We start from the raw sequence: 15,598 nt of genomic DNA, 5'->3' as shown, positions 1-15,598 counted from the left end.
ACACAGGCATCTCGATCAATATCATCTTCAAGAAGGCGTTTGATCAACTACAAATCGATCGGGGTGAGTTGCTACCGATGACAACCCCACTGTACGGGTTCACCGGCAATGAGGTCCAGTCGATCGGCCAAATCAAGCTGGTCATATCACTTGGAGAGGAGCCTCTCCGAAGGATGAGGGCCACGAACTTCATCGTGGTAGACGCCTCCTCAGCCTACAACGACATTTTGGGCCGACTGACTCTCAGTGAATTTCGAGCGATCGTCTCAACCTTCTGCCAGAAGATCAAGTTCCCGATGGAAGATCGGATAGGAGAGATAAAGGGTGATCTGTTGGCCACTCGACGTTGCTATGTCGAGATAGTCAAGACGGAGGTGAAGTTCGCACGGAAAGCACCCCGGCTGGAAGTAAACGTCATAACTGAAAAGCCCCTACTTTGGTTTATGAGGAGAAGGAAGAAGTAGAGATCCACCCGAGCCGAGCGGAAGTAACTACCTTCATTGCCGCCGATCTGGAGGCCGAGCAGAAAGCTGAGCTGATTGCATGTCTCCAGCAGAACCACGACGTGTTCGCATGGTCGACGTATGAACTGCCCGACATCTCCTCGAATGTTGCCCAGCACGAGTTGCACGTCCTACCAGAGGCTCGGCAGGTAAAGCAGAGGAAGAGAGACTTCAATGCTGAGCAGAATTTGATCATCCGAGCAGAGATAGAAAAGCTCCTAGAGGCTGGCCACATACGTGAAGTGTTAGAGTGTATACTGAAAGCCTAAGCTTTTGTAAACATTTATTATGAATAAAGAATCACATTTGGTCAAATTATCTACATTTGTTTGTAGTTGTTCAATTAATTTATATTGTAGATAACATAGTATGTGGTGTCACATACAGAAGATAATGTTATCAGTACCTTATAAATTATAAACAGTAGCTCACGACCAAAATGGAAAGGAACAAACCATTGGAAGGTCGTAGTGTAATTAGGAATTAGTTTATCTTAACTAAATAATTACACTAGTACACTTAGAGTGTATTGAGTAGGACCATTAGAGGTCGTTTCTTTTATACTGACTTTATAAAGGAACAAAGACCTCAGTTATTATGGAAGTGTGTGCTCTTAATCCTAATATAATAACAAGCACATATATTTGATATTTATTTCTTTAATTTATCAATGGGTGAGATTTAGTTCGATAAATCAATAAGCCCGATAAGTTGGGAAATGATATCACTTATAATGTGTGTTGTTGATTATAGAAGGAAACTGTGTCCTAGAAATCTAGGTTGATAATGTCCCCAAGATGAGCTCATAAGGATTGTCATGTTAAACCCTGCAGGTGGACTGAGTCTGACATGATGATAAGGTTGAGTGGTACTATTCTTGGATTAAGATATTAATTAAATGAGTTGTCAGTAACTCACTTAATTAGTGGACATTCGACATCTTAAACACAGGGAGACTAACACACTCATAATAAGAAGGAGCCCAAAAATGTAATTTGGGATTGGTGCGGTAGTTCAATAATAGTTCTCTAGTAGAATGAATTATTATTGATAAAATTAAGTTGTGTGTTCGGGGCGAATACGGGATGCTTAATTTTATCGGGAGACCAAAACCAATTCTTCCTCTCGGTCCCTATCGTAGCCTCTTATTTATAGAGTACTATACCCACCTATACCCACCTTCGTACCCATGATGTAGGGGCCGGCCAAGCTAGCTTGTGGTTCAAGCTAGGGCCGGCCAAGCCTTGGTTCATGGGTGGCCGACCCTAGCTTGAACCCAAGCTTAGGTGGCCGACCCCCATTAAATTAAAAATAATTTTAATTTTAAAATTTTCTTATGTGAAAGATATAATTTATTGGAGAGATTTAAAATTAAAATATCTTTTTTAAAATGATCTACAAAAGATTAAAGAAAGAGATTAGATCTCTTTTCTTATTTGTAGATTGGAAAGATATTTTATTTTTCTTCTTTATAAATTATTCACATGTAGAAAAATTAAAATTATAGAATTTTCTTTTTATCAACCATGAAGAGATTTTAAAGGGAAATTTTATTTTTTAAAATTTCCAAAGACAAATAAGGAATTTTAATTGTTGATTGAAATTGTCTTGTTTGCTCTTGTTGATGTGGCCGGCCAAGACATGAATGTTTAGGAAATTTTGTTTAATTTTTCTTAATTAATTCATGTCAAGGAAAATTAAGGAAATTTTATTGTAATTAAATTTCCTTATTTACCAAAGCTAAGGAATATAAAAGAGGGGGTTGGGGTGCCTTCATGAGATACAACCTCTATTATTCTCTCCCTCTTTTTCCTTGGTGTTGTGGCCGGCCATCTTCTCTCCCTCTCTTCCTCTTTGTGGTGGCCGAAACTCTTCCTTGCTTGGAGCTTTTGTGGTGGCCGAATACTACTTGGAGAAGAAGAAGAAGAAGGAGAGAAAGCTTGCATCCCTTAGAGCTTAGTTGGTGGAAAAAGTTCTTCATCCTTGGATTTTGGTGCTTGGCCGAAACTTGAAGGAAGAAGAAGAAGGTGCTAGGTGGTCCTCATCTTGGAAGATCGTTGCCCACACAACGTCCAAGGTTAGAAGAGGAATACGGTAGAAGATCAAGAGGTCTTTCTAAAAGGTATAACTAGTATTTTTTCTTTTCCACATCATACTAGTTATTTTTGGAAATAATACCAAATACAAGAGGCATGCAATTCTAGTATTTCAAATTTATTTTTGATGTTATGTTCTTTTGTTTTTCTTTTTCCTTGTGATTTGATTGTTCTTTTCGGTTGACCTAAAGTTATTTAAGGAAATTAAATATTAGTTTTCCTTAAAAGGCTTTGTCTAGTCGGTGGTGGTTGCTCCCATATCCAAGAAGGCCATGTGCCTCGCCATGTCAGTACTGGAAGCCAATTTTGGAAATTAATATTTAATAGAATTAATAACCTAGGTGATTTGGATCGAAAGTGTTAAGTTCCGCAAGAGATCCAAGTCTAAACCTAAAAGAACAAATAGATTAAACTTTGGATCAAACGTGTTAAGTTCCGCAGGCGATCCAAGTTTAATTTAAAAGAACACATGGTAGCTAGGAATAGGTTCAGACCTTTGTACAAAATTTTTGTACAGTGGAACCATTAGGTTTTTCGAGTAGCAACCAACACGGTACCACATGGTACCTTCATTGCCGCCGATCTGGAGGCCGAGCAGAAAGCTGAGCTGATTGCATGACTCCAGAAGAACCACGACGTGTTCGCATGGTCGACGTATGAACTGCCCGGCATTTCCCCGAATGTTGCCCAACACGAGTTGCACGTCCTACCAGAGGCTCGGTAGGTAAAGCAGAGGAAGAGAGACTTCAATGCTGAGCAGAATTTGATCATCCGAGCAAAGATAGAAAAGCTCCTAGAGGCTGGCCACATACGTGAAGTTCAGTTCCCAAGCTGGCTTGTCAATGTGGTGCTGGTCTCCAAGCCTGAGGATAAGTGGAGGGTCTGCATCAACTTCCGGGACCTCAATAAGGCTTGCCCAAAGGACTTCTACCCCTACCTCGGATCGACTAGATGGTGGACTCCACTACCGGATGCGAGTTGATATGCATGTTGGACGCGTATCAAGGATACCATCAAGTGTCGCTCGCCCTGGAAGATCAAGAGAAGGCCAACTTCATCACAGCCGATGGTACGTACTGCTACAATGTTATGCCATTTGGATTGAAGAATGTTGGGGCCACATATCAAAGACTGATGAACAAAGTGTTTCGGCGGCAGACCGGTCGCAATATGGAGGTATACGTGGACGATATACTAATCAAGTCCCTCTGAGCTGCTGATCTATGTGCAGATGTCACGGAGACGTGCCAGACGCTGAGGACATACAGGATCAAGCTAAATCCGAACAAGTGTTTGTTTGGCGCAAAGAGCTAGCAATTTCTGGGCTACATTGTTACCGAATGGGGAATCAAAGCAAACCCTAGCAAGGTGAAGGCGCTACAGGATATGTAGCCCCCCAGAAACCTGAAGGAAGCCCAACGTCTCACCAGTCGGATAACTGCATTGTCTCGGTTCATTTCCAAATTATCCGACCGGAGCTTGCCCTTCTTCAAGATATTGCGCTGAGCCACCAAATTTCAGTGGGATGAGGAGTGCGACCAGGCATTCGAGGAACTCAAGGCGTATCTGAACTCGTTGCCTGTACTGGCTAAGCCAACTGCCGGTGAGCCACTTCGAATCTATCTGTCCTCGACCAAGCATGCTGTCAGCTCGACACTAGTCCGTCAGAACGGCAAAGAACAACCAGTACATTTCCTAAGTCATATATTAAAAGACGCTGAGTCCTGCTACACTGGTCTCGAGAAGCTTGCTTTCGCATTAGTACTCGCCGCTAGGAGGCTCCGCCCATATTTCCTCGTGCACACTATCATTGTGATGACCAATAGTCCTTTGGGGAGAGTCCTCCTCAATCCTGAGGCTTCCGGACGACTGATCAAGTGGACAACAGAGCTCAGCGAGTTCGACATCCAGTATCAGCCTCGAGCGGCCATCAAGGCACAGTCCTTCGCGGATTTTTTCATGGAGGTACAAAATCCTGAGCCCGACTCAATTTGGAAAATATATATGGATTGGTCATCCACTAGGTAGGGGAGCAGGATCGGCATACTGCTCATCTCCCCTCAGGACGAATGGATGCAACTGCCCGTCAGGGCAACAAATAATGAAGCTGAATACGAGACGCTGATAGCATGTCTGCAAGCTGCCCAGCACGTTGGAGCCATTAAGGTTCTCATTCACTCAAATTCTCAATTAGCCGCTCAGCAGCTTACTGGGACATTCGAGATAAGTAACACAAGGCTCAAGCTCTACGCTGAAGCTTTTGAAAAGCTGAAGGCCAATTTTCGGTAGGTCACTATACAAAAGATCCCCCGCACGGAGAACCAAGCTGCAGACGAATTGTCCAAACTAGCCAGCTCTCTATTCCCGATCGTCATATCACAGTCGATCGAGCAGGTGTCCCTGGTGGTCCACATTGATCGGATGGAGGGGCTCACCTTCCCAAGCGACTGGAGAACAACGCTTGTAGAGTTTTTGCGATCGGGAGCTACATTCTCCGATCGGGAAGAGGCAAACTTATTGAGAAAAAGAGTTGGGCGGTTCACTCTGATCGGGGGTCAATTTTACAAAAAATCCTTCACCAGGCCTCTGCTCAAGTGCGTCGGATCGGAAGACGCCGATTACATACTACGAGAGGTGCATCAAGGATCCCATGGCGAATACCTGGGCGACCGCTCATTAGCAAGGAAGATCCTCCTGGCCGGATACTTCTGGCTGACTCTCCAGGAGGGCGCAGCTTGGACGGTCGCTACCTACTTTTCCTGCCAGAAATACCATAACTTCTCGCATCGGCCGACCAAGGAAATGAATGCGTCTATTGTGTCTTGCCCGTTCGATCAATGAGGCATGGATATCGTGGGACCCTTCCCAATGGCGACAGGTCAACGAAAGTTCCTGCTTGTCGCGGTTGACTATTTCTCCAAGTGGGTTGAAGCCAAGCCGCTGGCCAGGATAACCGAACAGATGGTTAAGAAGTTCATCTAGCAGCACATCATTTGCCGATTCAGCATCCTTCCTCGGCTCGTCTCGGAAAACGGGAGACAGTTCGTTGATCAAGAACTTAAAGAATGGTGCAAGGGGTATGACATCGAGCAGGCTTTCACCTCGGTAGCATATCCTCAAAGTAATGGACAGGCAAAAGTCGCCAATCGGGAGATCTTGCGGATCCTACACATGCGACTCGACCATATGGGAGGGAGCTGGGTGGACGAACTCCCCAGTGTGCTGTGGGTGATCCGCACGACCCCCAAAGAAGGAACGGGAGCAACCCCCTTTCAATTGGTGTACGACGACGAAGCGGTCGCCCCCGTTGAAGTTGGAGTAGAGTCCGACCGGATACAACACTATGACAAGGACAACGTCGAGCGGAGACTCTTAGAGCTGGACTTGGTGGACGAGGCACGTGCTAAAGCCGTCGTCCGGCTAATGGCCTACCGACAAAGGATGATACAAAACTACAATCGAAGGGTGATCCCAAGATAATTTCAGGTTGGCGACTTTGTGTGGAAGAAGGTAAAGCCGGTCGGCGACGTCACCGAGTTGGAAGCTCCATGGGTCGGACCCTTCAGGATCATGGAAAAGCTCCGCTCGGGCGCCTACTACCTAGAGGATAAGGACGGACGGTGATTAGAACGTCCATGGAGCGCGAACCATCTCCAGCCATACCGAGCCGGGTGAGAGGTGCGCTGATGTAATCGATGTATTTTCTTTATCCCTGCGCCCTTTGAGTGCAAGACTGAAATTAAAAGAAAAAGGTTGCCAAATTTCGTGTCGAATGACAAGTCAAATCGTCCAGCAGCGATGTTAAACCCAGGTCTCCACCGACAGTCGAGCGGCAACCTTAAACCCGAGTCTTCATCAAATCGTCGAGCGGCGACGTTAAATCCAGTTCTCCACCGACGGTCGAGCGGCGACCTTAAACCCGAGTCTTTATCAAATCGTCGAGCGATGATGTTAAACCTAGGTCTCCACCGACGGTCGAGCGGCGACCTTAAACCCGGGTCTTCCTCAAATCGTCGAGCGACAACGTTAAACCCAGGTCTCCACCGACAGTCGAGCGGTGACCATAAACCTGAGTCTTCATCAAATCGTCGAGCAACGACATTAAACCCAGGTCTCCACCGACGGTCGAGCGACGACCTTAAACTCGAGTCTTTATCAAATCTTCGAGCAACAACGTTAAACCTAGGTCTCCACTGACGGTCGAGTGGCGACCTTAAACTCGAGTCTTCATCAAATTGTCGAGTGACGACGTTAAACCCAGGTCTCCACCGATGGTTGAGCGGCGACCTTAAACCCAAGTTTTCATCAAATCATCGAGCGGCGACGTTAAACCCAGGTCTCCACCGACGGTCGAACGACGACCTTAAACCCGAGTCTTCATCAAATCGTCGAGCGGCGATGTTAAACCCAGGTCTCCACCGACGGTCGAGCGGCGACCTTAAACCCGAGACTTCATCAAATTGTGCAGTGGTGACATTAAACCCGGGTCTCCATCGACGATCGAGCGACGACCTTAAACTCCGGCCTTCATCAAATCGTTGAGCGACGACGTTAAATCCCAGAGTCGAGTGGTGACTACAAACCTTAGGGTCGAGCGGCGACCTTAAAACCCAAAGGTATGACCCTGATGAATTTATCAATGATTAAAATGCGAGCATGATGCCTGTTCGGGGCTATATAGTCAAAAGCTTTGTGATAGACAAGCAAACATGTTAGGAAGAACTGCAAAATGACTTCATTGATAACAAGCCAAAAGCTGTCGAGCGGCAGTCAAACATTCAAAGGTTACAAGATCCCTCCTCACTCAAGATAGTCGAAGACTTCATCCGACATCGAGTCGTTCGGCTGAACCCTGTCGATGATGCCATCAGTCAAAGAGCCGGAGATATGCTCGTTCGCTTGCAACTGGTTGAACGTCCCGGTTCTGGCCAGCTCGAAACTCCGGATGACCCGATTAACAACTTTGTCAGTAAATTTCTCTGAGTGGAGGTATTCTTGCTTCATGGTCTCGAAGCAGTTCGGTTCGGCATCCTGGTAAGTCTTCAGGGTTGCACGGGAGGACTCCAGAGTACCTTCAAGGGTCTTCACTTGCCCTTAAAGATTAGCCTCCCTAACCAAACGACTGTCTCGTTCGACGATCAGCAAGTTATCCGCCTCCTTGAGCTTCTCGGCTAACTCCCGGGCTTGCTGGTTCTTCAACTCCAGGTCAGCTATGGCTCGATTCTTCCTGTTGGCAGCCTGCTCGATCTTCTTGTCATAGGTTTTCACCTGAGTCTCGAGTCGACCCAGCATGATGGCCTGATCGGCAGACTTCTTCCGCTCGGCCTCTAGGAGTTTATTGGCCTTCTCCAGATCGACCTGCAATTGGGCAATGGATGGCCCCTGGGAGGAAGAGGCTCCTCCAGAAATCTTGATTTTCTTCAGTTCATCCTCCACAAACGCCAAGCGGTTGCACATCGCCACATTCTCCACCCAGTACTGCGAGCGGCCAGATGGATGTCAGCACTGATCGGAGGTAATTGGTAAATTAATTTCTAAAAGTTTAAATACATACCCCGGTGGACATCTCCAGATGACTGTTGGCGAGCGCCCCCGAAGGCATCACCGCTGCTCCTGCTCTGGCCTCCTCCCAAATACGAGCGAGCCGTCCACGAATGAATATTTGATGTTCGGGAGAAGACGGCTGAGCGCTCGGGTTAAGGAGATCTTCGGTAAGCAGGTGGAGGATTGCTGTTACGGAGCGCCGACCGATTGGCGCTGACTGGGAAGAAGCCACATGACCAGAAGCTTGGGAGGTCGAGGCTAGAAGAATGCTGGATCGCAGAATCTTGTGCCGAGCTGGAGGGAGAAACGCGATCGGCTGGGCTGCGATCAGGTCCGATGGCAGATCGGCCAGCGAGGGGGCTGGTGTTGGCCGATTTGCATGTCACGTGGCACATCAAATTAATTAAGATTGGAAACTCACATAAGCTAAAGATAAATGTTGTAGCAATGAGTCCCAAGTCGTATTTTTTCCCAAGGATAACTAATAAGTGTGGAATTGCTCTAGAATTGATTCAAATGAAATTATTACATCAACAAAGTCAATTAAGCTTTTCCATTCGATTCACATTGCAAATTGTATTCTTCTACAATCAAAAGTAAGATCAAGGAAGGTTCATTCTCATCTAAACCTAGTTAAACTCCCTTTCATCAAGTTAACAACAATTAAATTTGGATTCTTAAGTATCATCTAATCAAATGAATTAATTAAATTCCCTTCCATTCAAGTTCACAGAAATTAAGCTTTCAAGCATTCAACATTCACATTCTCAGTAGCCATGACTCACACTCAAGTTCTCATCACAATTACAAGAACCAAAAATGACATTCCATTCACTATCACAATCAAATTCACATTCAACTCATTAACCAAGTCTTAAATTCAAAACCTCAATCAAGAATATTAATAGAGGTAAACAATTAGAAGGTTAAGTGATTCATTCAACAATCAAGCACATTAACAGCCACAACAAAATCCAATGAATCAAACAAAGGTCTTCTAAATTCATGAATTGAAACTAACTTTAACTTATAGAAACTGAAACATGAAATTCAAAACTAGAAATGGATTACAAACCAAGTGAGTAGCTAATCATGGTTGGAATTGCAGAAATCTTAAGGAAAACAGATTTGCAAGTAAGAAATCTGAAATAGAATTGCAAAAGTAAACTTAAACAGAAAATGAGAAGGAAATGCTAAACAAAGAATAAAATATGATCTACCTATTAGATCTTTAGATATGAGCAAGTTCAATAACAATTCGAAGACTAAGATAAGGAAAACAAAACCCTAAAACATTCCACAATCGAAACCCAGCTCAAACTCCTCCTCTCTGCTGTTAAACAGAGGTGCTATCGGAAACCTCCCCTCAAACATCCAACGAACAATAAACAAGCTTCCAACTATTACTAGATGATACTCACAGCTCCAAGAAACCTCCCTCGAAGCTCACACCCAACTAGAAACCTCATCAGCCGAAGAACAAAGCTCAAATTCTGAAAATTGGAATCCAGATCGATTGATCAAATTGATCCAATTTCGCTGTGGAACGAAAATCGGAAGAGGATCAGTAACTCCAAGAAAACTCCCTTGAAGCTCTGTTGAATGTGAAGATCGCTACTGAGAATGAACAGTGCCAATATCGCGAACGCTCGAGCCCAGGGAAGCACTATAGCTTCTCGCGGGTTTTAAACTCTCCCAAATCTTATCAGACGGTCCAGATTAATTTAGGACTCGATCAACGGCTGGATGAACTCAGATCTGGATCAAAGCTTCTAGATCTTCATCAATGGTTGTGTTGTGCTTCCCCTTGGCTTGGATGGGTCGAATCTTCAATGGATGACTCAGATCTACTTGATCTTGGATGAAAGGCCCATAATGCTCCAAAGCTTGATCGACTTGTTTAGCCTTAGATTTGAGCCTAAATATGGTCTGATCTGATCGGGTGCATGACCCTTTTGATGTCTACAAAATAATAATCAAATATTAGCATCAAATACCATGAAAATAAACCAATTTGTAATTAAGTCCAAGATCAATACAATGCATACAAATGTGATGTAAATATGAGTTTCATCCATGAGTAGACCATTAAAAACTAAAAATAATACATGTTAAGAAAACTAAAAAATCATCCCACACTTAGTCTTGAACGTCCCGTGAAAGTTAAGAAAACTAAAAATCATCTCCACACAAATTCTCTAGCAATACCTAGAAGATAGTAAAAGGAATTTAACTAAGACCATCTAAAGATCACTAACAATCATGAATACAATCCAAACAATAATCAGTAAGTATGATAGTTTCAATTCAATTGAAAAATTAAGCAAGTTGCAATCTCACAAGGTTTTTACCTATTCTAACTCTCACACTCAAAATTGCATATAAGTGGAGCTCACTCAATGTCACTTACAACATTTCACTACCATAAGCTTGCTTATTTTCTAATTCTCCACCACTATAAAATATAGCATACATGAATCAAAAAGATTTTATCAACAAGAATTGAAATGGAATCAAGAAGAACAAGTGAAAGTGGATAAAATAGGCAAAAGGAAAGAATTCAATGAAAAAAGTGAGAAAATGAGAGTATTGGAGGAATATACTTGATGAGTTGACCAATTTAATGTGAAAAGAGATGAATACTATTTGTTGTTACCAATTCAAAAGATCAAGCTAACCTCTCCTTCAATTTGATGGCAATCCACCATTCTTGATACATTATCTCCACACTTGATACTTGATCCTGTCCGAATGCTGAATCGATGGACGCTGGGCATGTGGCGCTCTCCCAACCGATGACGTGGCTATCTGACTGACCGTATGGAGCTCCGGTGAACCTGCAAAGAAGTCGAGCCGGGAAAGGGTTCCCGGCGACGACCCTCAGACGCTCAAGTCAGATGAGGGAAAAACAAGAAAGTGGCTCCAAGGATTGAAGATTTCATCCCTCCGGTGAGGTCTAAGGGCTCTTATATAAAGCTATGGGAGCTTGGTGCACACAAACCGAGGTGTACACGTGTCCTATACCATACCGCAGCATGGGCTTGTCAGAAGAGTCTGTCTGACGCCATACTGCTACAGTCTGAGCGTCTCCTTGATGGGACAGCCGAACCCTTTTGTCATACGATACTGAGTATGGCCTGATCCTCGGACATGCATGTTGTCAGCAACAGGAGTTACTAAGATGACGTCCCCACTGTCCCACACTTTTTGACTTCCTCTTCCCGGATCACCCATCAAGCCGCTCAGCCAGAACATTCGCCTTTGATCTGGCGTAGATGGTCGTCTGTCCGGGAAGGTTCAGGGTCGTCGCCTGATCGGCTTTCGTAGCCTGACACCCTGGCCGAGCGGGCAGACTGCTCGGCCTTTACCGCGACCGAGCGGGCAGACTGCTCGGCCTTTACTCTTACATTGCACCACGGCCATCCTCTCGGCCATATGATCTTCTTCATTGAAAATCTGGGCTCACGGCCAGCTGGTTGTTCTCTCGGATGAAGGTCATTGCCTAGTGATTGGCATGTCTCGCCCGCTCGTCGAGCCCATGGGGTTGATCCCCCTTTGACTGTTGACCTCCACGTGTTGTTGACCTTTCCCTCATGAGGGCCCCTCGGCCTTACCACCGGATCACTTGCCTCCCCCTCAAGTCTAGTCAAAGGAGGCGTCAAAGTCCGACTAACTGGACTGCTGGTCTGATTGAGTAACGACCGCTAGGCCGACCCCGGGAATGCTCATCCGCTCGGCACACACTCTTCATTATGGCCGTTCGGCTCTACCAATGGACGGATGGTCAATGCTGATGCTTTCGGTATCCCCTCAGAATTCGTGCCAAACCTTCTCCATTAACGCCAAGCACGCACGCTGCGCGCGGTAATGGGCGTTCATTAAATGCGCCCTGTGTCCTGCTGACACGTGGCGCTCCCGCTGTCGTCAGCGTACGGTGATGGTGTTACCTCCGATGGGACAACCGCCGTTTGAAATGAACGGTTCGATGACAGCTTCATTTCTTGCGACCTGAATCTGACGGCTGAGGCCATTAGGGGCCAACACTATAAAGCTTTCGATTCTTCTCTCCGCCGCATTTATGCTCCCTCGCGTTCAGGAACCTTGCTGTTTTCTTTGCCCCGGCGACTTCATCTTTCGGCTCTCCGGCGACTTCGCAGCCCCTTCGATCATTCTCTTGTTCGTAAACCTCCCTCATCCTTCACTTCATCTTTTTGTTGCATTTTTCGTTAGCTGTCTTTTTCATCTCGTCATCATCCTTCCCCGCTTGCTCTCTCTTCCCTTTTCCGTCTTCGATATCCTCTTCAATCCCGACCATGGCGAGCACTTCCCAGCCGGCCACCGGCGCTCCTGGTCTTTGGTATATGGCCATGGAGAGCCGGTTTGATGAGGAAGATGCTCTTCGCCTCGTTCGCACTTATGAGTTCCCCACTAACCTTGAAATAATATTAGCCACTCCTTCCGACCGGCCCAATAACCCGCCGCCCGGCACTGTTTGCTTTTTTTGGGATCAATTTTTGGCCGGCCTGCGGTTTCCTATACATCACTTCATCTTGGAAGTATGTAATTACTTCCGCCACCCGCTCGGCCAACTTGTTCCGAACTCCATTAGGCTGCTGTGCGGGGTGGTAATTCTTTTCAAGCTGAACGACATCCCTCTGGACCCCAAAACCTTCCATTACTTCTACTATCCGAAACAATCTGAGTGGGGCACCTTCATTTTCCAAACTAGGATTGGTTTTGTTCTTTTTAGCAATATGCCGAGCTCCAACAAGCATGGGAAGGAATACTTTTTCTATGTGTGTTTCCCCGAGCCGCCGCTTTTCCGAACCATGTGGCAGACCGCGGTGCCGGCCCAACCAGAGTTCGGCAAATACAAGAGCGATCCAGCCTACCTCCATGCAGCTAACCGTCTGGTCGGCCAACGATACAACATTGATAAGTTACTCCTTAAGGGAGTAATGTACTTGTTCGGCCTATCTCCCGTTCGGGCTGGCATTCCCTGCAGCATGGGTAAGGATTAATCTTTATCTTTCTCCTTTGCTCTAACTGATTTATTTTTCTTTTTTGCAGTTGAGATCATGTGGCGCGCTAAGGCTACCGAACGTCTGAAGCTGAGAGCCGTAGAGATTGAGGCGGCTACTGAAAAGGAGGTCGCTGTGCGGGGGCTTGTCCCAGCCAGCTCGGGGGTTGAAGGGACACAGTCCGCCCCCGAGGTATCAGCCGCTCGAGCACCCGTACATGAAGCCGCAGTTGACGCTACTTCCTCCGCCCCAGTCGGGGAGGAGATTCTCCCTATTGATGACGCCCCACTAAGGACCCGGAAGAGACGCCGGGTGGACCCCATGCCACCGTTGGTCCCCTCTGGTGAGCAGCTTTCTGAACAGGGTGGTATTCCTCCCGATCGAGAAGAAGGAGCTCCGGCTACCATCGAGGAGCTCTCTTCGGATCGAACACCCACCCAGCTTGGCTTGCCTGAGGCGCTCCCCGAAGGGGAGCCGACTGATTCTCGCCCCCGCACTCACCGTCGCCTCAGGCGCTTAGGCGACCTTTCTACTATTGGGGGACCTTCTGATCAAGCAGCTGAGGCCCAGGATGATCCGAGCGGCCCTTGGGTGATCAAGACCATACTGCGCTTTCCGTCCGAGGAACAACTTTTGGAGGTCGATCGGCCCACGAGCCCCGAGCAGCAAATTACCCTAACAGGGCCTCTTGCCAAAGTTTGGGAGGATGCCCGAATTCATGTCGCGCTCATGACTCCCAGTCAGTTGGGGGATAGCAATCTGCAGCAGGCCACCGGGGTATGTTCTTTCTCCCCTGGTGTTCCTTTTTAATTATCCCTTGACATCTCTCCTTCTATGTAGACCTAGGTGGAACAGATTGTAATTAGCAATCGCCTGGTTGAGCTGGAAAATGAGCTGAAAAAGCTCAAACTATCAGGGGAACGTCAGGGGCATTCATCCGCCGAGCTGGAGAAAAGTAAAAAGCTTTTGGAATCCGAGTGGCGAAAGTCCTCCGAGTTGACAGCTGAGGTGACTCGTCTTGAAGCTGTGGTCAAGAAGCGTGACCATGATATAAAGCTTGCGACTAACCGGAAGCTTCAGGCCATCTCAGACCTGGATATTATGAAAGTGGAGAATCGGGGACTAGATCAACGCGTCAAAGAATTGGGCACCCTCTTGTCCATCGAACGGGAGAGCTGCTCGGCTGATCGGGCTAAATTTGAAGGGGATTTGAAAGGTCTCCAGGCTGCCCTTGACGCTTCCCGAGCCACGTTCAAAGAATATCAAGACGAGGAACCTGGCCGCTCGGCTGAAGTGCGAAAAGCTTTCGTCCGCTCGGACGAGTTTGGTGAAAAGTTCAGCGACAAGCTGTCCCTAACCTTAGAAGAGGCTATCAAGGTGGCAGTTAATTATTTGAAGACTAAGGGCCACCTACCATCCGAGCTGTCCGTCCCCCCCCGAAGATCTGGCTGTAATGATGGGCTCTATCCCTGACGCCCTTTTTAATTTTTATGAGTGAGGAGTATTTGAACCTCTTTTTGTATGCCCGTTGTTCGGGGTGAACATTCTTGTTATTACTACTTTTGTCTGGCCGCCGTTCGGCGTAAATGAACTCTGTTTTTGCTTGCTAGACCAATATTCATCCGTAGCCTTTACTTCGATCATAATAATTTTTTCACGCTAAGTATTCTTTATAAGGGGGGGGCCGCTCAGCGGTACGATGTCCTTATTCTTGCCTTAGTAGTAGGACCGGTTATGGGTCGGCGCTTACGATCGGGTTGTACCATGCGAACTGCTATCCGTCCGGAGGCTTAATAAACGGCGGGTTATCGCTCGATTTTTAATGTCGGAGCTCGACGGTCTGCCGGCCGGGAGGTTTATAGACGCCGGTTCGTCTCTTGATTTTTAACGTCGGAGCTCGACGGTCTTCCGGCTGGAGGGTTTATAGACGCCGGTTCGTCTCTCGATTTTTAACGTCGGAGCTCGACGGTCTTCCGCTCGGGGTATTTACTCGTCCCTCGATTTTTAACGCCGGAGCTCGACGTCTTCCGCCGAGGGGTTTATAGACGCCGGCTCGTCGATTTTTAACGTCGGCTCGACGGTCTTCCGCCGGGGTCTATAGACGCCGGTCTCTCGATTTTTAACGTCCGAGCTCGACGGTCTTCCGCCGTCTATAGACGCCGGCTCGCCTCTCAATTTTAACGCCGGAGCTCGACGGTCTTCCGCCGGGGGGTTTATAGACGCCACTGCCTCGATTTTGACGTCTTGAGCTCGACGGTCTTCCGCTCGGGGGTTTATAGACGCCGGCTCGTCTCTCGATTTTTAACGTCGGAGCTCGACGGTCTTCCGCTCGGGGGGTTTATAGACGTCGGCTCGTCTCTCAATTTTTAACGTCGGAGCTCGACGGTCTTCCGCTCGGGGAGTTTATAGACGCCGACTCATCTCTCGATTTTTA

This window comes from Zingiber officinale, chromosome 6A, assembly GCF_018446385.1.
Source record: "Zingiber officinale cultivar Zhangliang chromosome 6A, Zo_v1.1, whole genome shotgun sequence".
Lineage (NCBI taxonomy): Eukaryota > Viridiplantae > Streptophyta > Magnoliopsida > Zingiberales > Zingiberaceae > Zingiber > Zingiber officinale.
This window is presented reverse-complemented; position numbering follows the sequence as displayed.